Below are 9,420 nucleotides of genomic sequence, written 5' to 3'. Positions count from 1 at the left end.
ATGGGTCATGAAGAAAGTCTACAGTCCTCTGCAGTAGGAGCTGTGGGACAGCTGGGATAGCCTAAGGTACCACAAAAAGTACTGAATGTGTATATTTAGGCAACCTGAATGGAGTTCTTGTGGTGGGATTGTATTTGAGATGAAAAGCATGGTTCAATTGCCTGTAGGACACTAGGCAGGTCAACCTCCACCTAAATCCCAAAGGCTTCAGGATGTCACTAGTCCCTGGCTGCTTTATTAGTAGGGGCACTGCTTCTGCACAGCAGACTAAGAAGGGAGGCTGGGACAGTAGTGAACTCAGGGGAAACAACTACGATGTCAAGAAAAAAATCATAGAATAATGTCTCTGTTGTATTCTCCCAGTTCCTAGCAATCTGTAGATTAAAGACTTCTCAAACTGGGGAAGAAGAAAGGTTTTAGGGCAACCTGTGTGTAATACTTTCTGATGAAACCCACTTTCTGCGTTTCTTTCAATACTTCTGAAACCTTTTGTATTTCAGCCATGTGCAAGGTCCCATGGAAACCCTGGAGAGGAGAAGACTCAGGGCGATCTCATCAATGTATATAAGTATCTGAAGGGAGGGTGTAAAGAAGATGGACTCAACTCAGGCTCTTTTCAGTAGTCCCCAGTGACAGGACAAGAGCCAAGTGTCCACCGAGCCAGTTTGAATGGTAAAAGTCTGAAAGATAATTCTGTTCTAACAGGTTTTGGGAAAAATCAGTGTCAAAACAGGGCTGAAGTAGCTCAGCTGGGAGAGCGTTAGACTGAAGATCTAAAGGTCCCTGGTTCAAGCCCGGGCTTCAGCAGAGTTTTCTTGTAGATTTTTGTGTCCAGTGCTGGGCTTTCCAGTACAAGAGAGACATGGACATACAGGAGAGAGTCCAGCAAGGGGCTGTGAAGATGATGAAGGGACTGGAGCATCTCTCCTATGAGGAAAGGCTGAGAGAGCTGTTCAGCCTGTAGACAAAAAGTATCAGGGGCTATCCTACCAATATATATGAATACCTGAAGGGAGGGTGCAGAGGACAGAGGTAGGATCTTTTCAGTGGTCCCCAGTGACAGGATGAGAGACAACGGGCACAAAATGCAACACAGAAGGTTTCCTCTGAACATCAGGAAACACTTTTTACTCTGCAAGTGACTGAGCACTGGCACAGGTTGCCCAAAGAGGTTGTGGAGTCTTCATCCTTGCTAATATTCAGAAGGTGCCTGGACATGGTCCTGGGCAACTGGTTGTAGGTGGCTCTGCTTGAGCAGAGGGGTCAGACCAGATGACTTCCAGAGGTCTCTTCCAACCTCAACCATTCTGAGTCTGTGAAACAGGGACATAGTTTTACAATTTAAGGGCTTCTGCGAAAATAGTGAAATAAAGGTTTTTTTTTTTTTATTCCCTCAACCTTCAATTGCCTGTTCCTAATCCTATGTCATGGAGGGTCCCGTAAAGAGATAGTAACTTTAACCTACTGGCGTATGGGGCCATGCAGGAAACCAAAACTGTGATTTGGGAAAAGGAAAAATACCCTGTCAAAAAGTTAATTTTAGTCTGAATCACAACTGACCTTGCAGCAATTCCTCTCCCTAAAATTTGTCTTTTTCCAGGCTGAAGAGTTCCAGTGTGTCTACCTGTTACTCATAGGAAAACACCTCCAGATCTCTGATGAAGCTTTCTACCTTTTCCTGAACCTTTTCTAGTCTTACGTTGACCTTTATAAAATGTGCGGACACCCCAATGAGTTCTACAACTGAGTAACTGTGTTTTGTGTTTTGTTCTCCATCCCTTTCCGACTAACTCCTGATCTGTGGAGTCCTTCAGACAATCAGCAGAGACAAGACCTGAGTTGCCAATTGTCCAAAAAAAAAGAAGTGAGCATCAGCGAACCTTTGACTACTGATTTCTCAAAGATCAACCCCGATACTCATCCAGTCTCTCCTCCTTAATACGGCAGAGATATCTTCTTTCTCCCTGTCATTCTGGTGGTGCTCTTTTATCTCTGGATGTAACCCTATCAGATCCTGCAGCACTTCCAGGAGATAACTTCCCTGATCAGGATGTGAATAACAACTTGTGCGTAAGTCAATGACATCATGACCTGCTTAAGCCTTGAAGAGATTCCATGAGTCCTGCTGGGCAAATGCCTCTATCAGCAGCCACCACCCACTACTAGGTATGGCCAGAAGATACATTGCCTTCCTGCATAGCTCAGGAAATATAACAGCCGCTCACCCATCACCACCCTTTGCAGATATGACGTACTCAGGCAATATCCTCTGGCTCAAGGATGCACCAAGTACAAAATGCCTTCCCTTTGACCCTTTACTCCTACTGTCTACGTCTGCATCTAAATTGGGAATGAACTTCCTGGTCCCCAAACTGGATGAGAGTAGGTCAGAGCCCCCTGGGTGGTCCATGTGCAAGATTAAATTATATCAAATTTGGTATACGTCTGGGGCCTCGTTTTGTTATGAAAACAGACCTCGGGCAGTTGTTTATGTACATCCCAGGCATTGCCCTCAGGTTTAAGAACGGCTTACGCTCTGTGGCTATGCTGATCTGCTCTGACCTCATCTACCACACTGGAGAAAAGCAGCCTTGAGCCCTAAGGGCAGAAGCAAATCAGATGCCAGACACACAGGCAGTGAGTCAGAGAGCAGTGGGATGGCACAGGCTTAGCGATCAAGCAGTCCTGCTAAACAGTATTTTGACCTGGTGCTAGACTCATGGTTTAACAAGTGTGCTGGAGATCTAAATAAGGCCAGTGCTTGGCCTTAAGCACTGCCCAGTGCTCCTCCACACTGCTTCAGTGTGCCAATTCCTGCCCTTCCAGGCAATGTCCAGACACAGTTCAGAGGATAGCAGGGGGCAGGAACCATTCCCAAGAGGTGATTTGGACATAACGAATCTATTTCTGCTGAGGCAGCGGGGAGGTTTTTAGCACCATGACAGATGTGCCCTACCAGATGGCCTTAGTCCCATCAAGCAGGACAGACCAGTTGTATTTGCTTTTGGCATTATAACTCTCCCTGCAGAGGACTTGGTGTTTCCCATCACCTCTTTCGGTGGGAAAGATTTTCAGGGGTGGAAGAGATTTGGGGAGGGGAATATAATGTGCATTTGCCATGTCCTTACTCCTCACTGGGTATCTGTTCATGGACAGTATTGGAGGATGCCCAGTCTGAGCCGGCACCGTTGTTCTCAAGGAGGTAGCTGCAATCAAATTGCTTTGAAGCCTATCCTGGTTTCGGCTGAAATAAAGTTAATTTTCTCCTTAGTAGCTGGTATAGTGCTGTGTTTTGGATTTAGGTTGAGAATAATGTTGATAACACACTGATGTTTTAGTTGTTGCTAAGCAGTGTTTATACTAAGTCAAGGATTTTTCAGCTTTTCATACTGCCTTGCCTGCAGAGGCTGGGAATGCACAAGAAGCTGGGAGGGGACACAGCCAGGACAGCTGACCCAAAGGAGCCAAAGGGGTATTCTATACCATATTACATCACGCCCAGTATATAAACTGGAAGGAGTTGGTTGGGGGGCACCACAGCTCAGGGGTTTGGCTGGGCATCGGTCAGCAGATGGTGAGCAATTGTATTGTGCATCACTTGTTTTGTATATTCTTTTATTAGTAGTAGTATTACTATTATTTTCCCTTCCTTTTCTGTCCTATTAAACTGTCTTTATCTCAACCCACAAGTCTGGGTGGGTTTTTTTTCCCGACCCTCTTCCCCATCCCACTGGGGGGGGGGAGTGAGCTTAGTGGTGCTTAGCTGCTGGCTGGGGTTAAACCACAACCAGCCTGATCCGCAGCTGTGGGAAGGCAAAGGAAAGGCTCCCGCTGATGCCAGCAATCAGGCCTTCATGTTCACACTGCAGGACATAAAGAAATCCCCCGAGACCGTAATGCAGTGCTGCCAGAAGTGAGGAGAGCCGCTTACTTGCCTGCTCCTTCTCCCGACAACCTGGCTCCCTCCTGGCTGAAACAGCTTCGACTCAAACCTCACTGCCAAAATTGCCCAGTTTCCCTACGTTTGGCTCAAAGAAGGGTTAAAAGCGTCCCGTGCTCGGTGGTGCTTGCTCACTGAGAGGCAGCGAGGGAAGGTGCGGGATGAATAACTGCGGTGGGCGGCAGGCAGCGTGGGGGTGGCTGCCCTGCCAGCACCTTCCCCCAGCCCACGCACACGCAGCTCGCTCCTCTCACCGCCGCTCGGGTCCCTTCGGCGCTGGGGCCCCCACGTTGATCAATCGGCGTATGTCGGACCCCGATGACCGTCTTTTCCTGAGCCCCCAGCTCTCCCCCACAAATGCTCGCGGCTCTGGTGGTGTCCTTCAGTTCTGCTTTTCCGAGTGATTCCGCCTCTTAATGCCTTCAGTCCCCATTTACTGCTGCTGTCCTCCCCCCATCCTCGTGACACCTCTCTCCACCTTTCCCACCAAGAGCGCTGGCATGGATCAGTCCGCACGCATCCACCCTGACCGCACAGCACCAGTTCATATCTCACTGCTGCTGAGATGCGGGAGCCTGCACTGAAAGCTAAGTATATGGAAAATCCTCAGCAGGAGCTTAAAACCCTTTCCTCCAGAAAAAAAAACAAAAAACCACCAAACAAAAAAACAAACCAAACAACAGAGTAAACAGGAAAAAAAACCTGCAAGGCGTGTGGTCACTGTAGGAGCATGACTGGGTCTGTTAGTACGCCTGGGAAAGTTCCCACTGGAACTACTGAATGCAGATCACACCAGGGGTTACTGCATATGCAATGCTTGCTCGGTCGTCTTTTATGGGGTCAGACAGAAGACCCCAGACCTCTGATTTGCAGTCACTGTGAATCACTGCTGCAGTGTCAATACAGCTGCCCTGATGAAAAGGTCACACGGTGAGGCGTGCATGTTCCCAGCATCGTCTTCTCTATTTTGCTGATTGGTTTTGTGATAGTTTGCATTTCCATAGAGTGCTTTCGCTATTGCTTTCTTTTTATGTCCTTGTAGGACCTACTGTAATATATGGGCTAACTGGACTGCATGTCTGCTTTGTCCCTTGCTCTGCCAATGGCTAGCTTGAGGAGAAGGCAATTCTTTTATTCATACCTCAGTTTCACCCATCAGAAAATTGGGTAAAGTACTCCAGAGTCCTTTGGAAAGTGCTCTGAGATCTGACAGAGCGAGCTAGTCATGATTGAGATAGAGGCAGCCAGCACACACAGACAATAAAAGACATTGCCAGCCCTGAAGATTAATTTTCTAAATTACATGGCAGCTACAAGATGAGGAAAAGAAAGGATTATTATTTGCATGCCATGGGAGCAATAATCCTGCGATTACTACTCCAGGCATAAAGACATTAAGTCTTGGTTTGTGCTGCAGTGCAGAGCTCTTGGAGGTGTAGCAGCACTGTGCCACGAACAGACAGCTTGTGTGTGGTCAATAAAGGTTAACACACACTTTTGTGCACCTCTGTGGAGTCCAGACCGTGATGAAGATCACCTGTGCTCGCATTGACATGCATCCTGGAGTCCTTGCATCAGTGGGAGACAGGAGCTTCCATCTAGACCCTCTGACAGCAGATTAGGTCTGCGCATGTTCAGCCCTGCCCTTTCTCATCCCGTCTGAGCTGGTGAGGTTGGCCTCTAACGTCTTGGCAGCTGAAGTCTGAATCATCCTCTAAGGCACCAACTATCCCCACTGACTTTAGACGGAGCCTGGGGTAAGCAAGGTCTTTGCTGCTGAGGAGAAGTTCTGCCCCAAGGACCCTCCGGCAGCAGTCCACGACATGGGAGCTAACCCTTCACCACCCTTCACCATTCCCAAGAGCTCAGCTGAACAGTCAGCTTTTCCAAAAACTGAGCTTAGAGCTGCAAATCCATCCCTGCCTGTCTTTTGCAGCGGATGCTGCTTGGATTTTGAAAGGCACGGGGGTCCTAGTTCACCTGGTGTGCGTGATGTTGCACATCACTTACAAAATGTTGGTCTTGAGATGGCAGATATGAGGATCAGGGCAGTTCTTGCATTCAGGTCATCCAACAAGCCCCTGGAAAATTTTGAGTTAGGATTTCTTCTCACTGTCTAAACAGTGTCTTAAAATGGGGTTTGGTTGTGCGTCATGCAAAAAAAAAAAAAAAAAATAGAAAGGAAAAAGACAAAAATTCCTCTTTCAAATGCAGCAACTGTCCACAACCCGCTCTGAACACTGAATGCTAAAACTGGAGAATAACAAAATACTTTCTGGATCCAGCTCAGGTCCTCAGAGGTACTAAAGTAAATAGACAGTCAAAATACCTTTGAAGGGTCTTGGATTTAGTATCTATGGCTGATTAATTACTTGCAACTTAGAATGTTACTTGGGCTGTTAAGTATTTGGGCTGTTAACTTTTGGGGCAATGGGCTACCCTTTATTTTCGGTTTGAATAGCAAAGCCTAATTTTATTTGTGACTGCAGGTGCTAGTGGAGGAAAAGGAGAGAACATGAAGCACTGCTCATTACAAGTGGAAGTAGGCTATTTAAATATGCAAATTGTATTCAAAAAAGCCCAGAGAAAGAGGATTGTGGAGCTCCTGCTGTCATTTTTGAGATACGGAGATTTTCATTTCCCTGCCCAGGGTGCGATTCAGTCTGGGGCAAGAGTGAATACTCTTCTGTCAACCTTTGGGAGCACCCAGGAGGTGACAGACTGGGAAGAGTTTGGTATTCCATGCAGAAGGGTGGGTGGCTTTCAGTTTGGTTCCCAACAAGCACCTGCAGCACAGAAAACATCCTCGGCAAAGCTCTGCAAATTCAGGAAAGTAGTTAATGTAAAAAGTATGAGAATCCAGTACAGGAGTGATTATAATTACTAGATAGTATGTAAGGCTTTAAACTACACTTAGATCATCTTTTTAAGCTACTTGACTTGTGCTACATGGGTTGGAAACATTTGCTTCAGTCTGCAGAAATTCAACTATGTCTTATAATCCCTTGTTACAAGCAATTGGAAATGTCTGGAAGAAAGCCTGCCCTGTTGAGGTTTTTTTATGGGGAAAAAAAAAGGCAAATCTGGGAACACTGGAAGTCCCAGGCAAGCAGCAAATAGATAAAATTAAAAATCAACAGACAGCAGAAACAAAAGCAAAAACATCTTCATAAGGAGCAAGTTCACTGGCCATGGTCAGAACATGCTGGACACGTCTCTCGTCCTCCAGGGATTTTGGTGGAGTCGATTCCAGGCTCCCATTTCTTTCACCCTGACACGGGGAAACTCCTCGAGTCATTTTGAGTCAGTGTCTCTGCCTCCGATATTTTCATGCCAGCCTGGTTACGTGGGTGATTCTCTGCTCTAGTTTTCAAGCAGAAGTTCTCACAAATTGATGGAGGAGGCTTTGGCACCTCTGCAGGAGGAGGGGGAGAGGGAGAGAGAGAGAAAAGTATATGGAGGAGGAAGAGAAATGAAATGGGCTTTTGAAAACCTTAAAATTAGCATAGAAAACGGCGGCAGCTTTTCTTTACTCGGACTGAGTGAGAGGCAGTACAGTTGCCTGCTGTTTTTAAAGCCACACCATTAAAGATCTTGATGGGTGGCCACAGATGTGCTGGGTTGCCTGTTGCTTGAGGGAAGCTAGTTTTGCAGCTACAGCGTCAACCTGAAAGCTTGCAAAGGCAGAGTTCAGACTTTACCTTGGCTACAGATTTGCCACGCAAGCTCCCTAGTGTCAGAGCCAATAATTAAAAAAAAAAAAAAACAAAAAACAAACAAACAAACAAACAAAAAAAACAAAAAAAACCCCATATGTAAATAAAGCCAGGACTAGAAGGCTTGCAAAGCCACTGAGGATGCGCATTTTTTTCAGCCTAAGGATTTTTAGTCCCTAAGGTCTCAGATCATCACCTCTAGCTTTAAACATTTAACTGAAGTTTCTAAGTTAAGAGGTCCTTTTTTTTCCCCAGCCTCTCAGTATAGTCAGTAGAGGTAAGAGTCAGTTCCTTTGTAATTTCAGTGCTTCCCTGGGGAAAGAACCTGTTAGCTCAGGGTTTGGAGACGCAATCGGCTTTCCCCACTAAATAGATTAGCACCTCTCAGCTGCCTGATACTTTTGGAGCAAATGTGAGGTATCTGCACACAACCTTAGCCCCACCATGCGCTCCGGTAACACAAACTACCTTGGATTTGTTACAGACTGTAATTCATAGGCATACAGCTCTTGCAGCTCAGCTCATGTATCTGAGCTCTTGGCTTGTAAACTTTGCATAACTGTACCTACACGACCCTTAGGAAAGGGTCTTGGCATCTAGGAAATATAAATCCTGAGACTCTGATAGCTCTCTGGAACTGAAAGCCCTCCGGGAGATAAGCTTCTAAAACCAGGCTTTCAGGTCTCTAAATCCTGTCCAGCACCGGTCATCATATCTGCAACAGGACAGGGAGAGACAGCATTTGCTTCTAGCTGAGGAGCCAGTCCTTACCAAATTCATGGACGGCATGTGGTCACCCACCAAGATGAGAGAGTTTTTCTTTTCTTGAGTCTTCTCAGTTGTGGCTGGCTGAGAAGTGGCAAAATAGAAAATCTTTTTCCTGCCAGCCCTGTAAAGGTTCCTGTGTTGGTGTGCGACAGGGGAAACACAGTGACACAGCACGGGAAGGCTGCTGGCGCCTGGAGCTGCACGCTAGGACCTTCCCAAAGATGTCTTTCTGGAGGAGCAGGACCTGAGATCAAGACACCATACCTCTAGAAACATGATTTACCAGTTTAGAATCATAGAATCATTTAGGTTGGAAAAGACCTTCAAGATCATTGAGTCCAAACATGTGTATGTGCTGATGAAGAATCCAAGCAACACACATGGGAATCAGATGCCAGCATCCCTGGTGTGACCTTTGAGAGCCTCAGCTATGAGGGGTGGTGTGGGAAGTGAGCCGTGACTTCCCCAGGTGGGTCAAACGTGTCCTCTTGGAGGAGATCAAACATAAACAAGGCAAAAAAAAAGAGACAGGAGATGTCAGGAGAAGGAGGCAAACCACCACAAACATCTCAACACCTGCAAATATGCCTATAGCCATCTGCAGCATTAACCCTCCAGCAGCGCTGGGGGATTTGTCCCATTCCAGGGCTGGCAGCTGCCTAGATAAATAGTTAAAAGGCGGTCTCACACACTGTAGCCAAGTCAAGCGGTGTTTGCAAATGTGGAAGAGAGATTTCCTGAGGAATATGCAATAGGTTCATTAATCTAAATGAGCTAAACTTTCTGGATGATCCATTCCCCTCTATACCACACTGGTAAGGATGCTAATGCACCTCTTCTAACCCCCCCTCCTCCTGTCTTACATACTGCCAGATCAGGTTCAGTCCAGAAAGTCCCTCTCAAAATGCAGCCGTGGTATTTCACAGGAACCCCCGTCCTCCTCTCACCTCCTCCAGGGACAGCTTGCTTTCCCCTCCAGGTGAACTTTTCCCTTGC

General features: G+C 46.7%; 1 long non-coding RNA gene and 1 other non-coding gene across 2 annotated transcripts; both read left to right on the top strand.

The window, feature by feature from the left end:
* Positions 1 to 504: 504 nt before the first annotated feature.
* LOC115340455 lies at positions 505 to 3,270 on the top strand. The gene is made up of 2 exons (XR_003923062.1): positions 505 to 672; positions 1,601 to 3,270. It is a non-coding gene; the product is annotated as an uncharacterized LOC115340455 (long non-coding RNA).
* Positions 735 to 807, top strand: TRNAF-GAA. The gene has a single exon. It is a non-coding gene; the product is annotated as a tRNA-Phe (tRNA).
* Positions 3,271 to 9,420: the final 6,150 nt, after the last annotated feature.

The sequence above is a fragment of the Aquila chrysaetos genome, chromosome 4 (genome assembly GCF_900496995.4).
Source record: "Aquila chrysaetos chrysaetos chromosome 4, bAquChr1.4, whole genome shotgun sequence".
Taxonomy (NCBI): domain Eukaryota; kingdom Metazoa; phylum Chordata; class Aves; order Accipitriformes; family Accipitridae; genus Aquila; species Aquila chrysaetos.
Note: the sequence above shows the minus strand (reverse complement) of the source record. Positions and strands in the feature narration are given on the sequence as shown.